The sequence below is a fragment of the Delphinapterus leucas genome, chromosome X (genome assembly GCF_059928025.1).
Source record: "Delphinapterus leucas isolate spDelLeu-1000000601 "Yukka" chromosome X, BTC_Dleu_Yukka2, whole genome shotgun sequence".
NCBI classification, from domain to species: domain Eukaryota; kingdom Metazoa; phylum Chordata; class Mammalia; order Artiodactyla; family Monodontidae; genus Delphinapterus; species Delphinapterus leucas.
Window position 1 is genome coordinate 120,582,906 of NC_143150.1, and position 15,142 is coordinate 120,598,047.

A 15,142-nucleotide genomic window follows, 5' to 3' on the forward strand; every position below is an offset into this window, starting at 1 on the left:
TGTGGGCTTAGTTGCTCCGCGGCATGTGGGGTCTTCCCGGACCAAGGTTCGAACCTGTGTCCCCTGCATTGGCAGGCGGATTCTTAATCACTGCGCCACCAGGGAAGTCCAGAAGTCCTCTTTTCTCTCTGTCTTACCACTAGATCTTATAGTCTCTACCAAGATACTAGGACATTATAAAGCAAAGCCTCTCTGAGGCCCCCGTGCATCATGAAAGTCTTGACTGGTTGTGATGTCCTGTTCCTAAAGGCTCTCCCTTGCCTCTCCTTAGAACTTCCCAACATCTGACAATTCATTTGTTTATTTATTGAGCACGTACTGTGTCGAATGCAGCAGGAAATAAGGCAGTGTTTCAGCCCTCATGGAACTCATATTCCACGTGTGGCGGGTGAAAAGTGCCACGAAGAGGATCAAGAAGGGGGCGGAGACACAGAGGGATGGGTGCGGGGGACCCGTCTGATTCCGTTTCCTTTGTGCAGAGCCCTGGAGGAAGTGAGGGAAGCGGAGGCCACTTCATGCATTGGCCGTGCGGAGGGGCCAGTGTGGCTGCAGTAGGGAGAGCGGAGGCCAGAGCTGTGCTTCCGGAGGTTGGAGAAATAGCCGGGGCAGATCACGTAGAGTGTGGCTGCGTTCCAGGAAAACCTCATGCACACTGCAATTTGAATTGTGCATCATTTTCATGCATCACGAAATAGGCTTCTTTCCATTTGTTGCAACCATTTAAAATTGTAGGAAGGATTTCTTGGCCCACAGGCCGTATAAAAAGAGGCCGCAGGCTGGATTTGGCCCACAGGTCAGAGTTGGCCAACCCTGATCTGTATCATTACACTGTTTTATCCTATTCATGGGACGTATCAGTACCTGACATTTTTAATTTGCTTGTGTATAGGTTTATTGCTTTGTCACCGTCCACTAGCATGAAAGGTTTTTGAGGACAGGGATTTTCATTGTTTACTTCAGCTTCCCAGTCACCTAGTGCAAAGGTGGAATAGAATGGATACTAAAAAAGTATTTGTTACTGATTGATGGACTAGGCATCTAGGCTTTGAGATACCCAGGCAGTATATTCACCCTGTGCTATTTTCCTGTGGAGATTAGAGAGGATTTGGCTGGAGGTATCAAAGAATCCTGCAGTATTTTTTCAGCCATAAGCTATCCTAGAAGGTGTTTACTTCTAGGAGCTAGTTATAGAAGGAAGTCACCTTAGCCCATTTTTCCAGCTTGGTGGTCACAGAAAGAGATGGCACAGCAGCATCTGGCCACACAGCAGATATGGATAAAACTTGGACACCTGGATGACTTCCTTCATCTTTGAGATCCTTGAGAAGTGCTGTGTTTTCATCCTACACCACGTGGTTTGTGAAGATGTGGTAAATTATGGCAAAGTACTCTGGGCAGATGCTCAATCAGTTAGGCTAGGCCAGGATCTGCTGTAACAGGTAACAAACAAACTCCATATCTCTTGGTGGCTTCTAAACAACAGAAGGGGTAGTTATTGCCTGTACCACGTGACCCTCCTGGTTTGTCCAGGGTGAGCTCCACATCAGGATGAAGCTGGCTGGGCATCCCCTTCTTGAATGCCATTAGTCACCATGACAGAGGGAAGGAAAGCCCTGGAGAGCCTCACCCTGGCAGTTAAATTCTCTGGCCTGGAAGTGACACACATCACTTCTGGTCACAGCCCCTTGACCCCCTGCCCCATCCAACCACCAGGGGCCAGGAAGTGCAAGCCTTCCATGTGCTCGGAAGGTAGAAGGCTTGAACTCTGGTGAATAGTATTAATGACTATACTACACACAACTTTGGTCACTTCTAAATGTTTCTCAACTCACCATTGAGATGGGAGGTGACTGTGGTTGGACACTGGGGTAGAATCATGGAAGGAAGACATTCGGGTTTCTTTCTGCTGCTCAGGAGGCTCCTTTTTCTTGGGAAAAGGAAAGCTGTACATTCAGTTCAGTGAACATTTGTGGAATGTCCACCATGTGCCGGGCACGTGAGTGGAAATGACATGTTTATAAAATAAAGATGTCTCAGTTATTTGCATATCTTACCAGCAGCCAAGGAGCTCAGCTTGCCCTGTGAGAAGGATAATTTTAATGCCTGAAACTTTAAGTAATAATGAAAATTTTAATGAGTCTCTTTTTTTTTTTTTTTTTTTGCGGTACGCAGGCCTCTCACTGTTGTGGCCTCTCCCGTTGCGGAGCACAGGCTCCGGACGCGCAGGCTCAGCGGCCATGGCTCACGGGTCCAGCCGCTCCGCGGCATGTGGGATCTTCCCGGACCGGGGCATGAAGCCGTGTCCCCTGCATCGGCAGGTGGATTCTCAACTTCTGCGCCACCAGGGAAGCCCAATGAGTCTCTTTTTTGTCTTTCATTGTCATCTAAATAATTATACCACTCACATCTTTGAGAGAAGTATTGCTTTCCTGAAATCTAGGTTTGCCTAAAATAATTTCTGGAGAAAGAAAATGACATGTGTCGAACGTTGCTATGGCAAAGGTTTTGTTGTTACTTACTGTTCCATTCTGGAGGGAGTTAGGAAGAGTGTGATTTTGATTGAAGGAATACCCTGAGTTCATCCTATATAAGGGACCCTCCGAAAAGAACAGTGCATAACTTGGTTCATAACGATATTTTCACAGCAAGACTGGGGATCATTGCGCATCTTAGACAATGCAGTGGTTATGGGTTAGGGAGAGGAGAGCAGTGGTTGCTGGCACGGGACCACTGCATCTTTAGGAAGAAAGGTGAAAACGGGCATTCTGGGCTGACTGCCAGTGGCACGGCAGGGTTGCCTTGTGAAAAAGAGGATGAGGTTTGGCATAAAGATCCTCTGTCCACCCAATGGATTGTGTTACACTTAGGCTGAGATAGGGCTGTAGCAGTTAACTATTACAACAATAATGCAGTATGACAATCCAGTCCAAATTTCAGTGGCTCAAAGCATCGATAACCTATTTTTACTGACGTTCCTGTTGGTCAGCTGGAGGGCAGAGGGTCAAGGCTGGAGCCATAGGTTGAGTCTGGGTCTGCTCCACATGCCTCTCATCTGTCTCGGGTCAGTGAGCCAGCAGGGGCAGGTGCTTATGGTGATGGTGGAAACGTAGGAGGGCTGTGCGGTCATAAATACATTTCAGTCCTCTGCTTGCATCATGTCATAATATCCCATTGGTCAAAGCAAGCCACGTGGCCCAACATCATTGGGGCTGAGAAATACACTCCTGTCTTGGGCAGGGAGAGGACTGGGTGGAGGCATGGAGGCGGTGGAATTGTTTTTAACAATAACCTAATTACCATAAAGGCTTTGGATGGTTTCCTTAGACGTTGGGCCCTTGATCTTTGAGATCAGTGTTAAAGAGACTGTAACAGAGGCTTACTTCCCTGGTGGCGCAGTGGTTGAGAGTCCGCCTGCCAATGCAGGATGACACGGGTTCAAGCCCTGGTCCAGGAAGATCCCACATGCCGCGGAGCAACTAATCCCATGCGGCACAACTACTGAGCCTGTGCTCTTGAGCCCGTGAGCAAGCCCGCACGCAGCAACAAAGACCCAACACAGCCAAAAATAAATAAAAATAAGAATAAATAAATTTTTTACAAAAGACTGTAACAGACCTTAGGAATATATTCTCCTGGGGTTATTCAGAGCATCCTTTTAGAGTTTTGCCGCTCGAGCCCATTCCGCACTCATCTGTCCCCACATTTCCTAAGCATAGATGCATCCGATGGAAGCAGAGGCATTTGAGTGGAGCACAGATTTAAAACATGTAAAGGCAGGCATAGACCTCTCCCCACATGCTAGACAATTTGGCTGGGGAGAAACCCACCCACAATATTCATCAAATTAGAGCATGTGGAGGTCCCAGACATCCTAGCCGTCTAGTATCCCCTTAAAATACCCAGACAGCTGTGCACACACACACACAAACGCGCGCACACACACACACACACACACACTTTCTCTGCATCTCTAATTCCTTTCCTTAGTCTTAAGATGAACTCAGCACCCTGAGTTTCTCATATATACACATTTAAACATAGAACCGCCTGAGTAAAAGAGCCACTGATAGTGTGAGGGCCCCCAGATGGCCAGGTTTCTGGATTTCAGAGCAGTAGGACCAGGCCCTCGGTTGGCTCCGTGTGAGTCATTATCAACAACGTGTGTTCTCCTCCCTGCCCTCAGTTGGTACGGCCCATACTATTAGGTACCATCTGTTCTGGGGATGGCCGGACCCTAATGACAAAACACAAAGGTTGAAGAAGTGGGTGGTTTTCCCTCACCCACCTATAAAGACGTGTGTAAAGCTTGGGTAGACACTTTAAAATTGGCCTCTCATCTGAAAATACCTCCAAGAAATGTTAAAAAAAAAAAAAAGGAAGAAAAAGAGAAAGTTTGTCCTTGATTTACCCTGGAAAAGGTTTTCTCATTAACGTTTATTTACTGTGGTTGGAGGTGTCCTATCTTGCTCTTTTCAAACTCACCTTTCTGGTTGCTAAGGGAAATCAAAGCCATAAAGCACCTCTAAACCCCAACCCAGGACCAGATGCCCCACCCCTGAGAGAGGAAAGAAAGGAAATGAACATTGTTGAATGCCTCCCCTATATCTGACCCGTTCCCATGTATGACCTTGGGTCATCTCCACAGCAGCTCTATGAGGTATTGTTAGCATTGCCTTCTGAAATGAGGAAACCATGGCTTAAGGAAATTAAATAATTGGCCCACAGTCAAATAGCTAAAAGGGAGCAGTGCCTGGATTCAAAGCCAGCTTACTTTATTTTTTTAAAGGTACTATACGGTAAAATTATCATTTTTCCCATTTGATGTGCAGTTCTGTGAATTTTAGCACAGAGATTTCTGTAACCACCACCATAATCAGGATACAGAAAAAACATTCCTTTATGCTACCCATTTATAGTCACACCCTCCTTCCAGCCTCTGGCAACCTCTGCTCTGTTCTCCATCACTATCTTTCTGGTTTTTCGAGAATGTTATTAATGGAATCATACAGTCAGTAACCTTTTGAGATTGGCTTCTTTCACTCCCTATGCCTTTGAGATCCACCCAAGTTGCTGTGCATACCAGCCATTCATTCCTTTTTACGGCTGAGTTGTATTCCATGGGATGGACGTGGCACGGTTTGCCTAAGCAACCATTCATATATTGAATGACGTGACAGTTGTTTCCAGGTTTTTAGTTCTTACGAAGAAAGCTAGTATTGATAGAAACATTCACGTCAAGGTTTTCGAGTGAACCTAAGTCCTTGCTTATCAAGGGTAAACTCTCAGAAGTGGGACTGCTGGGTCACATGGTGAGCATCTGTTGAACTTTATAAGAAACTACCAACACATTTCCCAGAATGCTCTACCATTCAAAACCAGTTTTGGACAATTCTCGTCCGTGCTCTTCCCGCGCCAATCAGTCGTCTGTCCAGACCACAAAGTGGTTTCCAGTATCGGGCAAAGCTTCCTTTCAGGGGATGTAATTTCCACTTGAGAGTTACAAGAGGCAAAGGCACAAAACTTCAGTTTGGCCTCGCGAGTCTAAGACGGCCTGCGCGGGTTCCTTGACAGGTGGGAGAGTGAGAAAGGGGAAGCAGGGGTGGGGGAACGGTATCTGTGGACAGCTGGGAACATGGCGGTACAACTTGGATCCCAAACCAGGGAAAAGTTGGTGGTTTGGGCTCAGCCTTAAACATCCAGCTAAAGATGAAATGCAAAGTGCATTTCCAGTGAAACAGAAGTTGCTAAGAGGTAGAGGGAGCATGGAATTATTTGTCTTGCAACATGATCCACTCCCTAGACCCACTGCAAAGGGAAACAAATTGCTGACTCGTTTCCTGAACTCCAGGGCGCAGTAATCAAAGGACGGGTTCCCCAGGCAACACTTGTAAATCCCTAAGCAAATCTAGGGAACGTTGTGTGAAATGTGTTCTGTCCACAGCGCACTCCGAAGCTTCTGGATCTTCCAGATACACAAATTCTCTTCCCCACCCCCTTATCACTAAACTTCCTGAAGACACATTGCCAGCAGTTTGACAGAATAGAATCATCAGTTTTGAAAGGCTTGGAAACATCGACCCACAGTTCTCGAGAGGTCCAGTGGGGAATTTTGCAAAGCTGGTCTCCTTTTTCATATCTAGAACAGGAGGATTCTTAAGGGCAGAGGACTTGAATGACCCAAGAACAGCTTTTTGCAACTCGTAACTTCTAACAGCTCAGAGGCAGGATGGATCTCAGCCACGTACTCCTAAGCCACGCCCCTTCCCCTTGGCATTATGTTTACGTCCTAATTTCTGTGTGCCTTCACATACTTTCTAGACTGCCGTGTGAAAGGATTAGAATTTACTATTCCCAATTAAGTCCCAGTAAGTTAAAGCAGTACCTATTATTTTTAATTCTGTTTGGGAGAAGTGGGTTGTTTTGGCTCCTTGGGAATTTTTTTCCTGTCATCTAGGATGGTCTCACATAAGGCAGCTGCTCTCCTCGTGCTGTTTAGCCTGGAAAACAGTTTTGTTGGTCTTCAATCTTGAAAAAGTCATACAGATTGGGAAGTGGGCCACAGTCAGTCAGTCCGGTGACTTGAGTTAAGAAAAGGCTTAGAAAATCCAGTTCAGCAAGATACTCATCCAAGTGTTTTGAATCCACGGTATAACTCAGAGGGTTTTAAAGAATAAGACTATTTCTCAGCTTACATCTACCATTTATTCCCCACTCAGTGGGCTTGTACGGGGCTCAGGCACTCACCCCGGCCTTTGAACTTAAACCAGCATGCACCATTCCCAAGATGAGTGTTTCTCATTCAAATCACTTGGAAAGATTTTTATTTTACATCTTTATTGGAGTATAATTGCTTTACAATGGTGTGTTAGTTTCTGCTTTATAACAAAGTGAATCAGTTATACATATACATATGTTCCCATATCTCTTCCCTCTGGCTTCTCCCTCCCTCCCACCCTCGCTATCCCACTCCTCTAGGTGGTCACAAAGCACCGAGCTGATCTCCCTGTGCTATGAGGCTGCTTCCCACTAGCTATCTACCTTACGTTTGGTAGTGTATATAGATTTTTTCAAGAAACTTTTTATTTTGAAGTAATTTTAGATTTACAGAAAAGTTGCAAAGCAAGCGGAGAGAATAGCCTGTATGTCTCTCACCCAGCTTCTCCTAAGACTAGCAACCACTTACGAAGTTTTTCACAGTCCTCATGGCAAAGCTGTAGCCCAGAACCAGAAAATGAGAATCTCTGAGGATGGGATCCAAGCATCAGTGTCTCTGTGAGGCTTCTTCCCAGGCAGGTTCAAGGTGAGGCCAAGGTTGAGAACCTCTGCTACAAACCCTTCTCAAAGTGTGGCCAGCCAACCAGCAGTATCACCATCACCTGGGTGCTTGTTAAAAATGCACCATCCCAGGTCTCGCGCCAAATCTACTCCATCAGAATCTGCCTCCTGGCAAGATTGCCAGGTGATTGGTATGCACAGGAAGTTTTGAGAAGCATCGCTCTATACAAAAGATTAAACAGACCACACAAACCTGGCCCTGATCACTCTTTTTCAAATGCGTGTATGTGTTATATTTATTACTCATAAATTCCTTCTTCAGATATGCATTAAGTACTTATTATATAAAAAGATGAGCCTGACCCTCTAGGAGGATCTACCCTCAAGGAGATCACAGTATAGTAAGGGATGTGCTCGTTAAAAATATAGTCTTAAGTTAGGGACTTCATAGAAAGCTTCATGGAAAAAGCGGCATTTGATTTGGACCTGGAAGGAGGATACTCAGAGGAAGATCCTTGAAAAATAAGTGATGCAGTTTGAATAAGTGAATAATCTCAGGGTTAAATTTTCTATAGCATTTGATGAATCTATTTATTCTTACATTTAATAAATATTTAGCTCTTACTATTTTTTTAATTTAAGTATAGTTGATTTATAATGTGTTAGTTTCAGGTGTACAGCAAAGTGATCCAGTTATATATATACATATATGTGTATATATATTCTTTCTTTAAATTATTTACTTATTTATTTTAAAATATTTATTTACTTATTTATTCGTTTGGCTGCACCGGGTCTTGGTTGCAGCACACAGGATCTTCATTGCGGCGTGCGGAATCTTTTAGCTGTGGTGTGTGAACTCTTGGTTGTGGCCTGTGGCATCTAGTTCCCTGACCAGGGATCAAACCCGGGCCCCCTGCATTGGGAGCGTGGAGCCTTAGCTACTGGACCACCAGGGAAGTCCCTGTGTATATATATATTCTTTTTAAAATTCTTTTCCTTTATAGGTTATTACAAAATATTGAGTAGAGTTCCCTGTGCTATACAGTAGGTCCTTGTTGGTTATCTATTTTATATATAGTAGTGTGTATATGTTAATAATCCCAACCTCCTAATCCATAGCTCTTACTACTGCTATCTGAATAAAACACATCATTACTACTCCAGTGGTCCTGAACGACCCAGTGGGGAAGACAAGCATTAAGTAAGTAATGACACAAATAATTCATTAGCGTCAGCGGTGGTAAGCGCTGGGGAGAAGGGTGGGGAGCTCGGAATCCATGTGACTGACAGATCAGACCTAGGCAAGGGTGGGAGTAGTGGGGGAGGCTTCCCTACGCAGGTAACACTTGGCTGAGAAAGGTTTAGCTAGACAGAGTAGAGGGCATTCCTAGCAGAGGGAACAGCACGGACTAAGGCCAAAGCAAGAAGAAATGAACAGGGCTTCCCTGGTGGCACAGTGGTTAAGAATCCGCCTGCCAATGCAGGGGACACGGGTTCGGGCCCTGGTCCGGGAAGATCCCACATGCCGTGGAGCAGCTAAGCCCACACGCCACAGCTACTGAGCCCGCGTGCCTAGAGCCTGTGCTCCGCAACAAGAGAAGCCACCACAATGAGAAGCCGTAACGAAGAGTAGCCCCCGCTCGCCGCAACTAGAGGAAGCCTGCGCGCAGCAACGAAGCCCTAACTCAGCCAAAAATAAATAAATAATTTTTTTAAAAAAGAAGAAATGAACAAAAGAGCAAACCAATGAAATGGGTATCCAGTGACATCCCATTGTTCAACTCTGATATTTTCCATTGCCTCCGAAATAAGTAGCCTGGTCTTTAAGCTTCCAATCCTTCCTCTTTTTTGTTTTAAACAACTACATTGTCACATACAAGTTACATACTGTAAAATTTGCCCATTCACCTGTTGGAAGTAAAATTCAGTGGTGTTTAGTAAACCTACTGAGTGGTGCAGCCACCTTCCGTATAAGATCCCTTGTGCCCTTTTACAATTAACCTTCATTCCCACTCCCAGCCCCGGGCAGCCAATAATCGATTTTCTGTCTCTTGGGTAATCCTTATGAGTGGAATCGGTTGACTGTTTGGTGAGTTTATGTTTAACTTTTTAAAGAACTGCTGAACTCTTTGCCAAAGTGACAGCACCATTTCACAGTCCCATCAACACTTGGTGTTGTCTTCTTGACTGTGGCCATCCTAGTGGATGTCGAGTGGTACGTCACTGCACCAACCTCTTTTCCAAGTCTTATTTGTCAGCCCTCCCACTCTCAAACCTGCTCTGTGCCGCCACCAAAGTCAACCTCCTGCTGTTTTCTTCAGTGAGGCTCCTTGATATCCCCAAATTATGCCTTTGTTCACTCTTTGAATATGTTCCTTGACTAGATATTTTTTGGAGGAAGAGGGCATGGAAATTGAGAGCTCAAATTATTAGGAGTACAGAAGGCCTTTGATTTCCCCACAGCGTGGATACTTGCAAATTCCTCCTCCAAACCCAGCCACCATACCTTTCCAAATATCTTAGTCACACTTGGTGTAGATGACTCTCTGGGCCTGAGCTATGGAGATGCTCACGCTTCCTCGGGGAGAACACCATGTGAACTTAGAAATTAACAAAAGAGAAAGTGGCTACCCTTCATTCTGTACCACAGGAAGCAGTATGCATTGAAATAATGGTAAAATCTTGTTACAAAGACCTTCAACCTCACAATTTGGAAACTGCCTTGTGGTAGTCAAGACGTCAGAGAATGATTCGTTATTTAGGAGGGAAATTACTAACAGTCTTGGATTCATTACCACAGACACATAAAAAGATGTTGCTGTAACAAAAAGCAGAGATCTGGTAACCCTGCCTCACTTCCTTTTGCTGAGTGCTTTCTAATTTTAGTTTTGCTTAGCACTTCCATTAGAATATAGGAAGAAATTAGGAGCAACTTACTTGGCAAACGTTTGGTAGTTAAAACCGTTGAAATCCATGGTTTAAATATGTACTGGGGCCTATACTTACGCTTTCTAATTTTAATGTTCGTCTTGCTCAAGTAGATAAAGTTAATTATACAGAAATCAACTAGTGCAGAAAGCCTCTTGGAAACAAACAGCTATTCTTGACCCTTTGTAAACATACGCCCACCCCTGGGATGAATTGGTTGTCAGGTCTCTGCTTATTCCGAATTTTCAATACCTCCACTTGTAAGAGCAAAATAAACTGTCTGCAATTTCTCAGTTATTTCAAACTAGGTTTTAAATTATGAGGCTTAAAGTATGCTTAAATAACTTGTACTTGAGTAAACACTTCATTTTTTATGATGAGGTAAGTCGTATGAGCCATTCAATGGCTTAAATTCAATCCAGAGGTTTATTTCCCTCTGAGCTCTCATGGTTGGATAGTGTAAAAATATTTCTCAGATTGAATTGAAACCTGTAAGAGCTATGAGGCCTTATCATTCCGTATTTATGGATTTGCCTCAATAAATAAAAATCCTCTCAGTAGAGTACAATTTTTAAAACATATAAAAAGCTATTTGATTGTTTTCATTATTTTGATGGGGAAGCAGTGTTGTAACAAAATTTTATTTCGCAGAGTGGATTGAATATGAAGTAGTTGTGGCGTCCAATTAGAAGAGGGAATGAATAATCATGAAAAGAGAAACTATTGAAAAACGAGCCTTGTTGGCACATCATTGAATTTGAGTCACTGGAGAGATCAGCAGTTATTCAATTTCATCCCCGGATTTCTTAGATGAAGCAGCTGTGGCACGCTCCTGAGATTCAGTGCCTATTCCCCAAACCCTATCTATGCTCTTCAAGCTTCCTCCAGCCCTTGCTCCCAGAAAATTGCCTTGATTCCAACTTCTCAAAGAAGTGAGAAATCATAGGTCCCAAGCAGTCCTGCGATCTACAGACCCGCATCATCTCTATGAGCCTCCTCTTTCAGACCCTCTCATTCATTCATCTTCTGTCCACCTATCTCTGGAACTTACGTCACACCAACCCCTCTAGGTCCCTGCTTTCTCATGCATATGTTCCGTTTCTTCCTCTCTGTTGGTTCTTTCCCTCAGGTCATAAACATGTTCAGGACTTTCCCACCTTTATTAAAACATGCACACATGTACACACACACATTCACATTCACATCCGGACTTCCAAGCAAGATGACCTTCTCCATTCATGTTTTGAGATGGTTTATAGTCCGTAGCAATGGTCGATAAAATGTAAAATCGATCACAGGATGGTAAACATCTGCAAGTGGCAAACGTTTGCAGAAATGGTACCAAAAACATGAAGCTGAAGAAGTCAACATGTCGTATACCTTAAACCTATACCACGCTGTCAACTGGATCTCAAGAAAAATAAATTTTTTAAAAAACCATGAGGCTGAAGCTGCAGAACTGATGGACTGTTCTGGAAGGTGGAGGCCACCAAAGTTCAGTTCCAGTGGGTAATGGACTCCATGAGGGCAATCCAGCAGATCCATGAAAGAGGAACAGTTACTGCTCTTGGCTGCCTGGAGCCGCGTCTTCTATGAAACTGCTTAACATGAGCCAGAGGACGAGGCAGGGCTTGAACTGAGCTGATCCCTGAGTCATAAACACTCAGTAAGATTCTGGACCCAGGGCCCTGAGTGTCAGGGGACGCAACCACAGACCTTTTTTTTTTTTTTTTGCGGTACGCAGGCCTCTCACTGCCACGGCCTCTCCCGCTGCGGAGCACAGGCTCCGGACGCGCAGGCTCAGCGGCCATGGCTCACGGGCCCAGCTGCTCTGCGGCATGTGGGATCCTCCTGGACCGGGGCACAAACCTGTGTCCCCTGCATCGGCAGGCGGACTCTCAACCACTGTGCCACCAGGGAAGCCCCACGGACCTTTAAATGAAGAAAGAAAAACGAATCTCCCAATGAAGATGAAACTACTAAACAAAATTCCAAAGCACATAGAGGTAATGATTACTGAGAAAGACAGCCAATAAAATGAATAATCGGGAAACAACTCATATATATGAAGTTAAAATATAAAACAATTTGAATACTTAAGTCTATTTACAACCCTCAAAGAGATAAAGGACTAATATTCATAAAACAAAAATGACAAATTAGGAAAAACGTACAGAAATGAAACAAAAAGCAGACAGGAAGGAGAATAAAGTAGAAATATTTGACATTAGAAATATGGTAATTGAAATTAAAAACTTAAACTCTAGACTCACACAATTGGAGAATTGGTGATTGGGAAGAGAAACCAATTAAATTACCTGTCACATTAAAAACATGAAGAGGAAAAAATAGATAAATATGAAAGCACATGTAAGATCATTAAAAGGCTCCAATACATGTCTGATAAATGTTTCAAAGAAGAGAATAGAGACAATATAATACATGGAATAATGAAAAATACAACAACGGAGAACATTAAGGAATTATTCAAAAAAAAGACAGGTGGCCTCAGATTGAAACTGCTGTGAAGGTCTCTATTGCAACTTCTCAACTCTCCCATTCTAGAATAAAAGCAGCTGTAGACAATATGTAAGTAAATGGACATGGCTGTGTTCCAGTAAAACTTTATTTATAAAGACAGGTAGGCAGCAGACTAAATTATGCCAGGGGGCTGTAGTTTGACAACCGTTGATCTAGAAAATTAACCATTGTTTATATTTTCATGTATATTCCTCCAGATATTACATATATATTTAACTTGATATATATGATTAACCATAGTTAATTATATATATGTATATATAATGTACATTACACACACATAATTTTTAAAGACATATAACTGTATCATACGTGACTGGGACCACACTTGCTCTTTTGAACACCCACTTTTGGACAACTCTCGGTATCCATCATCATAGCTTAAAAAAAAGTCCCCAACAGAGGAATGGATAAAGAAGATGTACATGTATACAATGGAATATTACTCAGCCATAAAAAGGAACGAGATTGTGCCATTTGCAGAGACATGGATGGACCTGGAGACTGTCATCTAGAGTGAAGTAAGTCAGAAAGAGAAGAACAAGTATCATATATTAACAATATATGTGTAATCTAGAAAAATGATATAGATGAACTTATTTGCAAAGCAGTAATAGAGACACAGACGTAGAGAACAAGCGTATGGATACCAAGGATAGAAAGAGGGGGTTGGGATGAATTGGGAGATTGGGATTGACATACATACACTACCATGTATAAAATAGATGACTCATGAGAACCTGCTGTATAGCACAGGGAACTCTACTCTGTGCTCTGTGGTGACCTAAATAGGAAGGAAATCCAAAAAAGGGGATATATGTATACGTATACCTGATTCACTTTGCTGTACAGCAGAAACTAGCACAACCTTGTAAAGCAGCTATACTCCAATAAAAATTTTAAAAGAAGAAAAAAAAAACCCACTGCCAAAACACTGCTAAATGATACAGATTTTAACTAAAGTTTTTGAGGGGCAGTGGAGGAGGATGTACATCACACCACCCAGTGTCCAGATGGAAGTCCCATTTGCGCATCTCCGTTTTCCCCCGCTGCCCCTCCCCCTGTCAGGTAGCTGACATTCACCTCTCGCTCCACCTTCCTGTCTCAGCACCATCCTGCAGCTACACTGTTTCTTTCCTCTCTCCCTTCCCTCACCCCAGCTCTAAAAAAAAAAAAGTCCTCAGCATGCGTATGCAAACCACACAGCAGAACATAAACTCAGTAACCACAGGCTCAGCAGGAGAAAATCCACGTCCCTAACCATAGACAGAGTACCTTATTGTCTCTCCAGCACATTCCAGGGAGGACTCAATTCCTTCTGTCCCAGTATACATCTGCATCATTGGTTTTGATGATCACATAGTATTCATTGTATGCATATATCATTATGTAACCAAGTCCCTAATTTTGAACAATTCGACTGCATACTGAAAATCTTTTATCAGCCAAGTCTTTTTTTTTCCTCATAAATCCATGGGTTGTATCAGTCAATACAGTTCATGCAACTGTGTGGGAAGGAAGTTTTCAACATAAGCTCTAGAAGTGTATTTTTTCAGGAAAAAAAATCATGTGTTTGGAATAGTAAACAGGTTTAAAAAGGAAAAAAAAGTTCAGAGGGTTAGAAGTCAGCAAATTCAGATTATCAGGTTCTTAAAATCTTTCCTTCTTGTGTGACTGTAGGCAGGGTCCCCAAGACTTTGTGAGTCAGTGTCCCAGATAACAGATGAAAACAATTGTCATTGGCTCCTGCACAAAGTAGTGTGATTTAAAAATCTATATTAGTTTCCTGTGGCTGCCATACTGAATTACCACAGACTTGATGGCGAAGACAACAGAAATTTATTCTCTCGCAGTTCTGGAATCCAGTTGCAAAATCAAGGTGTCAGCAGGGCCATCCTCCCTCCATCGGCTCTTGGAAAGAATCATTCCTTGAGTCTTCCAGCTTCTGGTGGCTTCAGGCGACCCCTGGCTTGTGGCTGCGTTACTTTAGTCTCTGCCTCTGGCTTCACAAATCCTTCTCCTCTGTGTCAGTGTCTTCCCTCGCCTGTCTTTTATAAGGATGCTTATCTTTGTATTTAAGGTCCACCCAGATAATCCAGGATGACCTCATCTCAGGATCCTTAACTTCGTTACATCTACAAAGATCCTTTTCCGAAAAAAGTCATCTTTGCAGGTTCTGGGGGTTAGGACGTGGACACGTCATTTAAATGTCCACCATTCAACCCACTACGATACTGTCTTTAAGTGTTCTGAGAACCCAGGGGGAATAAGTCATTCCATCAATCATAAATGAACAGAATGTGAATCAAAACTACTAGATGTCATTTTTCCCAGGTACTGGTGTCCATTTGAATAATTTCTTCTTAGCTCTACTTACATTTGTAAGTGTTAGCAA

The 15,142-nt window shown here is 43.3% G+C and overlaps 1 protein-coding gene across 1 annotated transcript in view; it reads left to right on the top strand.

Annotated features, from left to right (window-relative positions):
- The window catches only part of VEGFD (vascular endothelial growth factor D), a 36,600-nt gene that overhangs the window by 4,303 nt on the left and 17,155 nt on the right, over nucleotides 1–15,142 (top strand). The window lies entirely within an intron of this gene.